At 42.0% G+C, this 13188-nt stretch overlaps 1 protein-coding gene across 4 annotated transcripts in view; it reads right to left on the reverse strand.

Moving 5' to 3' along the window:
- LOC109534345 overlaps positions 1-13188 on the reverse strand; it is a 60750-nt gene that overhangs the window by 45643 nt on the left and 1919 nt on the right. For 2 of the 4 annotated variants that reach the window (XM_048669085.1, XM_048669087.1), the window contains exon 2: positions 11178-11222. The exons of 1 other annotated variant lie outside the window; for it this stretch is intronic. The gene's annotated coding sequence lies outside the window, so the exon portion shown is untranslated. Of the gene's footprint in view, positions 1-11177; positions 11223-11282; positions 11510-13188 lie in introns of those variants that run through there. One more of the 4 variants, XM_048669086.1, reaches the window with a different exon arrangement.

Here is a 13188-nt window from a genome sequence, read left to right on the forward strand (position 1 = left end):
CAAATACACAAAGAGACTGATTTTTGAGAAGCGCCCAGAAATGACCAAAAATCAGCAGCAAGAGACGCTCTCTAAAAAAGATCAAAACTTCCTTACTAGATCAACAGGCCAATTGAAACTTTTACACACGAAAAACAAAGCATTCAGGTGCCTCAGGTAAGAAATTCGAGCAAAAGGACCTAGCGATTGGTTTTTGACAAGCGTTCAAAAATTACCAAATCTCAGCTACATGAAGAGCTCTCTAAAGAACATCAAAACTTCCTAACTAGACCAACGGGGTTCTTGAAACTTTTACACGGCAACAACAAAGGATTCAGGTACTTCAGGCAGAAAAATCGCGCAAATACACAAAGAGACTGATTTTTGAGAAGCGCCCAGAAATGACCAAAAATCAGCAGCAAGAGACGCTCTCTAAAAAAGATCAAAACTTCCTTACTGGACCAACAGGCCAATTGAAACTTTTACACACGAAAAACAAAGCATTCAGGTGCTTCAGGTAAGAAATTCGACCAAAAGGACCTAGCGATTGATTTTTGAGAAGCGTTGAAAAATTACCAAATATCAGCCACATGACGCGCTTTCTAAAGAACATCGAAACTTCCTAACTAGACCAAAGGGGTTCTTGAAACTTTTACACGGCAACAACAAAGGATTCAGGTACTTCAAGCAGAAAAATCGCGCAAATACACAAAGAAACTGCTTTTTGAGAAGATCCCAGAAATTATCAAAAATCAGTCACAAGAGACGCTTTCTAAAAAAAATAAAAACTTTCTAACTACACCAACGGGCTACCTGAAAGTTTTCGACGCGAAAAACACGGCATTTAAGTACTCCAGGTTGAAAAATCGCGCCAAAACACGAAGACTTATTTTTGAGGAGCGCCCAGAAATTAACAAAAGTCAGCTGCAGGAGACACTCTCTAAAAAAAAATTCAAAACTTCACAACTAGATCACCGGGCTACTTGAAACTTTTCCACGTGAAAAACACGGCATTCAAGTACTCCAGGTAGAAAAATCGCGCAAAAACACGAAAAGACTAAGTTTTGAGAAGCGCCCAAAAATGACCAAAAGCCCCCAGACAGCCACGACCGCCTAGAATCCCGAAAAACTCCCCAGTTCCGCACTAGTATAGACATAGGACCCAAAACCCAGATAGATCCACTCTTCAAGCATGGAAGTTTAGAAAACCCCTCAAGATAGTTATCGAGCACTTCGCCGCTCTCAATAGGTAATCGACACTTCGATGCGCCTCCTATCACGCTAATCTACTTTTTGCGAAGCGTGCCAGACCACCCATTTACCCCACATGGTAAAAAACAAAGTGGAAAATGATCCGAAAGTGCCCTAAAGTTCCCATTCTATTGTGTCGATCTCCTGTGGCTTCAAACCCAAATGCCAGCAGGCAAAAATCGGAAAACTCGAGCTTTTAATCATCCCAGTAGCTGGAAAGTTGCGATTCCAAACAGTTTACTTTACATATCAGCGCCTACTAACGTTCGGCTTCGTCAAGGTTTCCTTTGATTTTCAATTAAACAACAACTACGTATGTCACGTGTCATCCTGCAAGGCCCACTGTGCGATTTGTTATGGGATCCTTCAACATATGGGATTCGTATGGCTCTGGTGACTATGCAGATTAATCCATCTGTGAGGTTAAACATGGACGTGCTTGAGTTTTTTCAAAGTTCATGTTTGTACAAAAACACAACTCGGTCGAAAATCCACGAGAAAATGACGCGTTTTTCCCTTACCTAGGCCACATCGAGTGACTATTCCGAGGACAATGGCAGGCGACGCTAATTTCCGTTGCGGCGCTTTTGTGTCTCATTTCGATTTCCATCAATGTTCTTTCGAAAATAAACAGTGTCTGTCGATTAAAATGCCCCGTGCCGGCTAAAAATACCGTCCCGATTGAGACACATTTGTTCTGCGTGCATTTTTCGACGACTTTATCGACCGGAATCGAGGACATTCCAAAAATCGCTGGAAATTCATGTAGAATTTCGTCTCACATATTCCCGAAAACAAAACAAGCATAGGAATTCTTCCACTTCAACAAAGGAAAACTTGAGTTCAAACCCGCTGCCGTATCAAATGCCTTGATCAAGTCCACGCCCTATTCAGACATCCTCAATGCCCTTAACTGCACAATGTAAACGGCGATCTTTAGGATATGCTGCTAACAAATCCGCCCTTTAACACGAAAAACCATAATCGTATGCAAAACAGTGCTGCCTTGTAGGGAACAATTAATTAGGGAGTTTTTGCCAGGGGAAAACCTGCCTACTAGTAGAAAACAAAAAATCGCAAAGCCTCCAGTTGTTGAGGCCTGGGGAGTCCAAGTGCGGCCAATGAGGAGGCCGGGCGAACCCAGGTTTTTCCTACACTAATTATCGCAAAAAAAAACCGACAGCTCCAAAACAATGCTTTGTGCAAAAACCAATCATCGTGTATGGGCAGGCAGGCGGTTCTCGCGTGTTGGATTTCACGTTTCGCTTTTTTTTCGACTCCGTTTGCCTTTCCGTGTAAAGTTGCGATTTTTATCATTCAGCAGCATTCATATTTAATAAAACTGAAAAAAAAATCGCACACCAAACCGACTACCTCTTACCAGCCAAGTCGGTGAAGCGCAGCCGTTTTTTTCTTTCTACCATCTAAAGCGCTTTTAAACCCACAAACTCAACAAAAACTATGCAATTCATGATGATCATATACAGGGTGCGAATCGGAAAAATCCTCACTTGTATACAAGTGGTCGACAGAAGGGAAAAGTCATGAGCCGATGCCAAAATCGGTTAAAATTTACAATTAAAATTACAAAATTACAAGCGGTGTGTCAATCTGGAACATAACAACCCATAGTCCAACTTGCGTCGCTCCTAGAGTCTTATGGGCGCAAGTGAGAGGATCGATGACAACTGCGTTCCTAAATGGAAATGGATTCAAATCCGAGTGTTCTGCTTGAAGTGACTAGATCTCTGAAGATGCTAGTCCTGCCGGCTAGTGAAACGTTTGAACCAAATTCCTATTGCCGACGGCCCAAAAAACGACGAAAAACAGCAAAAATCAGGGAATAACCCAGAGCGGAATGCTGCAACGATTAGTTTCAGATGTGAATTTTTCGGCAATGAGCCAAAATATCGACGTTCAAGATGAATACATTTTTTGCAAAAAACCCTACAGAATCGGAACTTGCAAGAAAAAAGTCCGTACTTCAAACCGCAACAGCAAAACAGCTTATGCGTCCGAACGTTACTAAAAAACCCACAACAGATTAGGAGAAACAGCCTTGTATGTCATACAGTTACAATCACAAAATATCCCCCCTAGGGAGTATGTTCTGTGGTTACAATACTGTTGCATACAGTGAGTGCCAATATCTAGAATTTTTAAGCATTTAAAAGCGGCCTGAGACTCAAACTCGCATCGAATCGACCATTTATCAGGAAAAATCGGCAACAATTTGCCTGTCTGGACGTTGGACGAAACTGTGACAAACAACCGTGAACCATAATTCGACAAAACCTGAAAGGACACCGGGCTCTAATCCCTTAATAGCCCGACAAGGGGGCCCTTTTTTCGACAATGCCCAGCCTCTCTCCTAGTTTTCGGTACGACAAACAGAATAATATGTGTGCTAATAATTAGATTAGATGAAGTGTTGTGGAGGCAAAGCGGCTCCTTCCTGTCGTCGCTTTTCCCCTTCGATAAGAACAATTTCTCCTTGTGGGCTGTTGTTTAAAGAGGTCGCGATTTATGGGCCGGCGGACCAAGGGGGGCACCCGTCTAAGGCACGGGGTTCTTATTTGGGCAGGTGTATTTGCGACGCCGCTGGCCAGCTGTCGCGCCCCCTTCACAAGATCCCCGCTCCTGCATCCCCTTTGCTCTGTTAATAATACCGAACCACTATATCAGGTATAAATATGCTTCACGTGCTTTCGACTTTTTAAGCCTCCAGGGCAGCCACTAGTCACAGAAAACCACCCCGTTATGGAGCGATTCAATTAGCCAATAAACTGCATGCTGCCGGACAACATTCCGACAGTCTTCATAACTCGTCAAAATCCTCGAGCCATATTCAAAAAAAAAACGGAAAATAATGTGTAAAATGTAGCCAAGTGTAATGGCCTGAACGATCACAATCGAACCGCTGCAATTAAACTGCACCAAACTGATTAATACGTTAATTTCGGGCAATTTGGCGGCGATCTTTCGCGTATCGGAAGCGCCAATTAGATCCGAAAACATGCCAGCAACGTGTGTTGCCGTTACGGCAGGCGCGCGTCCATTTCGCACGGTCCGGCAACTTGTTAATAATTCAAAAATTCCACCGTCAACCAACCAATGGAGAAAGAATATTGCCAATTCTGAATGTCTGCACTTTTAAGGATAGAATTCAATTTTTGCCAATGTTAATTGTTTGTCAAGTGAAGCTTCAGAAAACCAATCGCCATTTAACTACGTATGAAAGTTGGAAGTCCATTCGTAATCATTTGCTCGTTTTAGAGAAAAGTCAAAATGTGCAACAAAACTTTCGAAAAAAATCTTCCTTCTTAACCAGAGAAGTTGAAGGTTTGAAATGTTCACCACATGTAACGAAGGTTAGCAAGAACACGTCCTGTCAATATCAACTGAATTGAAGGCATTGGCGATTTTTTTTCAAAATTTTAGTTCGCGGCGTAAAAGAGGCAAAATATGCAAGCAAAGTTCCAAAAACCTCCGTTCTTAAGTTGAAAGTTTGAAATTTTCATCACATATAAAGAACAGTACTGAGAACACGTTCTGTAAATATGAACGAAGTCGAAGAAGTGAAGAATATGATTTTTTTTTAAATTTTTTCACCAATTTTGTCGAAAACCTTCCTACTCAACCACGAATGTTGGAGGTTGGAAATTTTTTCACCACAGGTAAAGAGAGCAGTACCAAGAACACGTCCTGCAAATATGATCGCCAAAATGTGCGGGCTAAGTTTTAAAAAATTCTACCCGCTTAACCATCAAAGCTGAAGATTTCAAATTTTCAAGAGGAGTACCAATAACACGTCCTGTAATTATGAACACAATTGAAATTGAAAATTTCTGCAAATTTCCAGCTGAGGCCAGAAAAAGGCTAAATGTGCAGGCCAATTTAAAACAAAGTTTTCCTACTTAACCACGAAAGTTGGAGATTGGAAATTTTCCCCACTGGTAAAGAACACTGTCGAAAACACACCTCGCAAATATCAACTGAATGCAAGACCTTTTTTTTATTTCCCCCTGAGGCCAGGAATGAACAAAACGTGCAGGTCAACTTTTGAAAAAATCTCCCGACTTAACCCGGAAAGTTGGAGATTTTAAATTTTCCCCACTGATAAAGAACACTGTCGAAAACACACCTCGTAAATGTCAACTGAATGCAAGACCTTTTTTATTTCCGTCTGAGGCCAGAAAAGAGCAAAATGTGCAGGTCAACTTTTGAAAAAATCTCCCTACTTAACCCGGAAAGTTGGAGATTTTAAATTTTCCCCACTGGTAAAGAACACTAACAAAAACACAACTCGCAAATATCAACTGAATGCAAGAACTTTTTTTTATTTCCCTCTGAGGCCAGAAAAGACCAAAATGTGCAGGTCAACTTTTGAAAAAATCTCCCGACTTAACCCGGAAAGTTGGAGATTAGAAATTTTCCCCACTGGTAAAGAACACTGTCGAAAACACACCTCGCAAATATCAACTGAAGGCAAGACCTTTTTTTTATTTCCCTCTGAGGCCAGAAAAGAGCAAAATGTGCAGGTCAACTTTTGAAAAAATCTCCCTACTTAACCCGGAAAGTTGGAGATTTTAAATTTTCCCCACTGGTAAAGGACACTGTCGAAAACACACCCCGCAAATATCACCAGAATCCAAGACATCAATGATTTTTTTTCAATTTTCAATTGAGGCCAGCAAAAAACCAAACGTGCAGATCAACCTCGCAAAAATCTCCCTACTGAACCATAAAAGAGGAATATTTGAAATTTTGACCACAGTTCGAGAGCAACCACCGAAAACACTTCCAGCAAATATTGTACTGAAAAAAACTCCAATAAATTTTTCGCAAAAATACCCATTTGAGGCCAGAAATGCGACAAAATGTGTAAATTCCCAATTTTTGCCTCCGGTTAAAACCCCCATCAAGCGACTATAAACGGCATCAAAATTGTCACTAACCGAGCAATTTTCCAGAATTCTCGCACATAAACCATGCAAACAATTGCCGGCTCTCCTTTAAGGCAAAACCAGCTCGAATACATAATAGGGGATGCCCAATAATGCCCGATGGCAGTTCGCATTAAATTGACAAATGCATAATGGAATAATGCATACGGGGGTGGGAGGGTGCCTCCTCATTGTGCACTGAATTGGTAAATAGGGGCAGCAGGGGGCAGATAAACCGCATTAACGAATTAATAGTTTTGCTACCGTATAATTGGTGCATACATACGTCAATTGACTGACACTGACAGACAAATTAAGGGATACAGTTGATTGGGCCCTAAAGGGGGTAATGGAAGGATTACTAGATGGCATGTTATGGTAAATAGCGTCGTTAAGTAGATGGACGTGACGTTTGCTAGGGAAGGTGGGAGTGAATTGTTTAGTTCGGTAAAGTGACACTAATTGCCTACTAAGGCGAGTTGTGGAATATCAAAAAAATTCCCTGTTTCATGGGGGAATCGAATAAAATCCGCACACCAGACCGTGGCTGGGGGCTGCTAATGATTTTAGGTTCACCTGAATAAAAGACCAAAACCTCCAGCTGCCGATTTGAAATCAGGGTCAAAGAGCACCGAGCAGAACCAACGCCGTCTACCTCAGCACCTGGTTCTGCTCTGCTCTGCGCTGAATGGCCCACTTTCGTCGCGTAATGAGCGTCTTGAACCGCTCATTATTGTCAGCTCGCGACAAAAACGAAAAATTATCCATTCAACCCCCAAAAAATGAAAAAAAATCGCATAAACCGATGACCTGACGAAGTCACCCAGACACAAGTCTGGTGTGCCATGCGGGCAGCGTGTGGCTGCAAAGGCGCGTGCCCCTGCTTACTTAGACGGCTTCCTGCGCTCAAATTGATTGGAAAGTACTCGGAATTCTTCGCAGCTACTTGGGCACCCATCTTGGTGCCTGTCAAATCACATGTGGCACTCCAGTGCTCCCCAAAGACCGATAAACACGCTGTTCCAATAACGAAAAACGGTCCCAGCGGGCTTTTGTTTTGACATGCCACCCTTGATTTATTGGTGTCAAGTGGGTGGAAGTGTTTGGCAAATGTTTTCCTTATGTGTCTTGATTATTTCCGACAGTTCATTAAGTCAACAGGGGTGGGAGGGGCTCTTTTAAAGCCTACTATGACTTTTCGCTGTTTTGCCTACTGATCGCATTTTCAAATGCATGCCAAGGCTTAAAGCAGCAACAATGCTACATATAAAAACTGATGATGGTGGAAAAATACACCAAAACGTATTTTGATTAATAAATAGAGACAATAAATGACTGAAACCCAGTAATAAATTTGATTTGGAATTGAAACACAGTCAGGAAAGTATATACAATGTTATATAGAAAATCAACTTTTTGCGTGAAAGTCAGAACATCGATGATAGCCAATTGTTCACTGCATTGGCTTGTGGAGCTAAACGTCCATCGACGCTCTAACTTTTACAATTTCGCAAATTTACAAGAATTCGCCGCAAAAAATAGTTCCGCGATGCCGCCCTTGTGTCTCCAAAACAACAAAATGGCCATTCTAGCGGCCAATGACCCAGATTTACCCCCTTGTGACCCAAAAAAAGACACACTAAACATGTCAAAACCAGGAAGCTTTTGCTGCAGCCAACGGGCGCCACTTAATGGCCAGCTCGCAGATTGAATGATTGCGCTTATCAGCGCAAATTTGATGCACCGTCGCTGGTTTTATTACTAAATTGACCCCTTGACTGCTCACCAATCCTGGCCGTGATCTCATTTGCTGCTCAAAAAAATTGTTTTTTTCGTGCGACACTTATTCAATTGGCCACAAATTGAAATCACGTAGCGCGTCATTCAAAATGACTCATGAAATCTTCAAAAAACCTCGATTTCTACTCCCGGTTTTCTCATTTGCTCATCAAACTCTACCGAAACCGGACAGCAGCATCGGAAAAAGGGGCAAAACCCAACCAAGAGAACATTGACCCTTAGACGACTTCGTCGAACGGATTTCTTTCAACCAACCACACCCAACCTATTAGACTTTGACTTATCTGAAGACCGATCGGTGGACGCAAAAAAGGGCGCGTGTGCCCCTTTTGCGCCCCCAAACAGCAAAAGCGACCTTTCCAAGCACAAAAACGCTACAGGGTTGTAAAAAAAACCTCCCTCACAAACCACATCTCTATTGCCGAACACCAGAAGGCTGTGAGGGCGTGTGGTCCTGTTTTTTCTTGCTACCTGGTGTCTAGATAAACATCCAAATTATCCGCTTGTTACCAACTCGCGGAGGAAAAACAACCAAGCTAGGTTTTAGGGCGGTTTTTCTGCAGGGGTGTCGACCTCAAACGGCTTTTCTGTCAATAAGACAATCAGGGCCAGCGGCAAAAAAGCACCGCGGGCATAACAAGGGAGGCAGGGTTGTTTTTGCTCGCTGTCACAACAACGACTACTAGAACAGATGTGGGCCGAACACGCAAAAGAAATTGTCAAAAAAACACAGTAGTATTCAGGCGCAAAACGAGCACTCGGGATGAGAAGGATTTTTCGCTTCTGATCAAATTCTTTGTCCCTCCTCAGCAGTCTCCGAAGAATCTGGGACAACTAGGCAGTGAAGCCGTATATGAACACTGTTGAGCTTGAAAAAGTTGCTGAGTTTCTCGCCTCTTTCCTACCGCTCCTGCTATTGGTTGAAGCTAGAGCTGCATGACAATTGATTGGTTGTCCACTCATCTGCCTCCTTATTTAGGTGGAAGTTACTCCCTCGTATTGTGTTGCTAAATATCGACAGTGCTGAAAAAACTCCAGATTGCTCCACCTTGTCCAATGAATTGTTCGATTTTCAATCGTTTGGCTGGAATGAATCGCCCATGAATCACTAACTTATTTGCGATTCTAAATAACTTCCGCTTTTAACCATCGTGGCAGCACAAATCGGAACTGGATTTCATTGCGGCAAGAGGGCTCCTCCCTATTCGACTGTCCACAAGTTCAAAGTCCCGATTGTTCAGGTCAGGTGATCGAGGTGGCCCAGCCATTGCTCCACCTCTTCCAATTCGACAGTTTTCAATCGGTTTATGTAATMTTCGGCTACAATGAGGTGGATCCATTCCATGGGCATGTTTCAACTTGTTTACGAGAAATTCTAAATAAACCAGCGCTTTTATGGTTCATGGCAGTACAAATCGGAACTGGATTTCATTGGGTCAAATGGGAGTCCGCCTTTCCTTCTGGCGAGAAGTTAACAGTCTCCGGTGTTCACTTCATCTAATTGGTGGCTTTTGAAAAGTTTCTCAAAAACCTCACGGCGACTCAATTTAGATYAAACTCTCCRGGCGYCTTAATACGACTCTTCTTAATGTTGAAGCGAAAAATCGCTCTTTTATCTCTTCTASTTAGSAACCGATGAGTTTTTAAATCCCGGACTSAGGTAYAAAAACAGAATTTSAATTTCAATTCCTCRAAAATCTGYTARTRGCCCKATTGAAAYTAAACAAACCGATCATCTTAATAAGAMWCTTCCKCATTTYGGTGCAGAAAATCGCTCTTKWATCTYTTSWAGCTWCYGGACTGAGGCACAAAAACARCATTTAAAACTTTGCAAATTCCGMAAAAAYCTRTTAATGGCCCGATTTAAACTAAACMAACMGAGCATYTTAATAAGACTCTTCCCCACTTYGGTGCACAAAGTAGCTCTTCTCCTTTTATTTCTTCTAGTTAGGAAGCGATRAATTTTTGAATCYCGGMYTSAGGCACAAAAACAGSATTTGAAACTTYGRAAATTCCTCAAGAATCTATTAGTGACCCGATTGAAACTAAATGAACCGAGCATCTTCCTCATTTTGGTGCAAAAGTCGCTCTTTACCTCTTCTAGTTAGGAAGCGACGAATATTCTAAATCTGGACTGAGGCACAAAAACAACATTTAAAACTGCAARTTCCGCAAAAACCTGTTAATGGCCCGATTTAAACTAAACAAACCGAGCATCTTAATAAGACTCTTCCCCACTTMGGTGCACAAAGTAGCTCTTTTATYTCTTCTAGTTAGGAAGYGAYRMATTTTYGAAATCTCGGACTCAGGCACAAMAACAGCATTTRAAACTTTGMAAATKCCWCAARAATMTATTARTGRCCCGATTWAAACTAAACRAACCGAGCATYTTARTAAGWCTCTTCCCCWCTTCGGTGCACAAAGTAGCTCTTTTATTTCKTYTAGTTAGGAAGCGATGAATTTTTGAATACCGGACTAAGGCACAAAAACAACATTTCAAACTGCAAATTCCGCAAAAATCTATTAATGGCCCGATTTAAACTAAACAACCCGAGCATCTCAATTTTTSAATCCCGGACTGARGSWCAAAAACARCATTTGAAACTTTTGAAAATTCYTCAAGAATMTATTAGTGACCCGATTGAAACTAAACGAACCGAGCATCTWAATAATACTCTTCCTYATTTTGGTGCAAAAATCCCTCTTTATCTCTTCTAGTTAGGAAGCGACGAATTTTCAAAATCTGGACTGAGGCACAAAAACAGCATTTGAAACTTTGAAAATTCCTCAAGAATCTATTAGTGACCCGATTGAAACTAAATGAACCGAGCATCTTGATAAGACTCTTCCTCATTTTGGTGCAAAAACCGCTCTTTTATTTCTCTCTAGGAAGCAACCAATTTTTCAATTCCGGACTGAGTCACAAAAAACCGAGAGTCTTAAATAGACTGTTCTTCTCCTGCTTGATGCCAAGCAAATTTGAATCACCCTGTAGAGTGTTTGGTTCAAGATGTGGAGTAGGAAGTGGCTAGGCGCCATTTGAATGCATCCGGTGACTCACCCACACCCAAGCGTCTTTGCAATTCAAACGTAGGTTCATGCAATTGGTACTATCGAGCGAAAATCGGCCCAAACAACATTTTCCTTCAACTGGCTTTGCCTGGTTTTGACTAAACACTAATAAATCAATGACGCACTTACCGCTTTCCCATGGACGGACATCGGGACTGCTGCCATTCGGCTCCCCTGCAAAAAAATCAACCACTGTACAAAAAGGCTTCGATTCACTAAAGTGGGCTAATTTACGGGTTTGTTTTTGATGTTGCGTGCGATAAATCCCGAAGCCAAACCAGGATTACGAATAATAATTATAGGGGCTCTAGAAAGCACTTGACTTAACTTCAACGATCTCCCTCGTAACGGATCGCTCCACCCAAGCAGTCCTTGATTGTTCTCACTGCAATGCGATGAAAGGAGAACAACATGGCTATCGCTATGACAACCAGCCTCTCCTTGTCCGTTCCAGTCGCTCTACGAGGGCCAGACGCAAGAAAGATCAGTGGATCTTCTCACATCAGGCCAGGTAAACGAACTATGGCAAGTTAAATGGAAAAATCCAAAGCGCGGTCAAGCCTAGACGCGAAGCTAATTATTCAAACAATCAAGGGCAAGACGGCGTTAAATAGGGACAGATGTTCGACAGGGGAAAAATTTAAAAAAATAGCCGCGGTTTGAGATTGCTGGTGCATGCAACCACCGACAACTGCCGAAAGGCGGGTGCAGGCTCGCTATTTTTCACTAAATTACTGGATTTTTTCATAAATCACGTTCCGATTGGTCAACCGGGACTAAAACCGAATTCCATCGAGCATTATTATCCACTTGACTTGAGCTGTGCGTGCTGGGGCTCGAATTTTGGGGCGTTTTTAGGACTACCCATAAGTCACTTTTATCGGTGCGACAGACCATCCTTGAGGGGCCTCAATGGGGACTGCGTTACCTGATGGGAGGGCCCACTCTGGGGATTTTGGACAGCACGCAACACATGTCTGGACGACGTCCAAGGCTGAGGGATTGGCGACCTTTTTTTAGAGGTTGAAGGCCGAAAAAAAATGCAAACGCTACAATAAACCTAAATAACTGTCGCTGCCCAGCACCACACAAATTTTCCACACAAATGGACGATTGATTTTAGTTTATTTAATGCCACAATTAGACTCAAACCCGCAATTTGGATGTATGCATTGCCTATTTATTTAAAAGCGTTTCTATATGGAGGCGGCATAAATGAGGAATTGTGAGTCTGCCTTTTCATTAATTTACGGAGAAATTGCCTTTTGATAGTTGCGGCTTCAAAAGAACACTGAAAAATGCAGAAGCCTGCCCTAGGAAAACAGCAGCAGGCGGTGGGTAGTTGATGAGATAGAAAAAAAACATTGAATCAGGAAGAGAGAGTAGATAGAAGTCCAGTAAATGGCCAATGAGTGTTAGTGTGTACAAAACACCTTGTTTATAGGGTGACGCAAGTTTAAGTCGAAATAAAAACTATATTTCTAGAACAACTGAGTTTGTATGCACAACTTACCAATAAGTACTTGAAGCTCCTTATGAATTAAGTAACATTTTTTATGCGTGAGTGGCAAAGACTTTCGCGGTTAATTAGCCTCTAGCTTCGACGCCCCACAAATTTTATTTGCCCATAAGCAACTAACTCCTTTATGTGTTGGCAGGGTTTTTTTCCGAAGACATGCCTTAGAAAGGGCTTTTCATAGGTTTTCGCATATTTTTTGCTGGGTTGCACGCAACTTGGGCTGGAGCAAATGAAAAAGTGCACTTGAAAGATGCTTGATTGGTCTTAATATATCTTTACGAAGAAGGGAAATAACTCGACTAGAGGCAAAGGAAAAATTGTACATCTAAGAGACAGCCAGTCAACGCAATTCTAAGTTTATTTGCCCATAACTCTTTGCTCTTTCAGCAGATTTCGGCTTCCTCACAAGCGTTGAAGAGACAATTCCATTGTCTTCAATATGTTTCTGGGCAAAATTTTAGCTCGGTTGCACGTAACACGACCAGGAGCAATCGAAAATCGCTACCTGGTAAAGACACTCAACCAACCATAGCCACGTTTCAAATGTCTTGTTTCTCAAAAAAGGCTTGAATTCAAGAAGTTTTAGATTTGCGTGGTTATTTTTTTGAGTTGCAAAATCCA

Source organism: Dendroctonus ponderosae, unplaced genomic scaffold (assembly GCF_020466585.1).
Source record: "Dendroctonus ponderosae isolate FM_Combo_2020 unplaced genomic scaffold, Dpon_F_20191213v2 Dpon_F_20191213_8, whole genome shotgun sequence".
Lineage (NCBI taxonomy): Eukaryota > Metazoa > Arthropoda > Insecta > Coleoptera > Curculionidae > Dendroctonus > Dendroctonus ponderosae.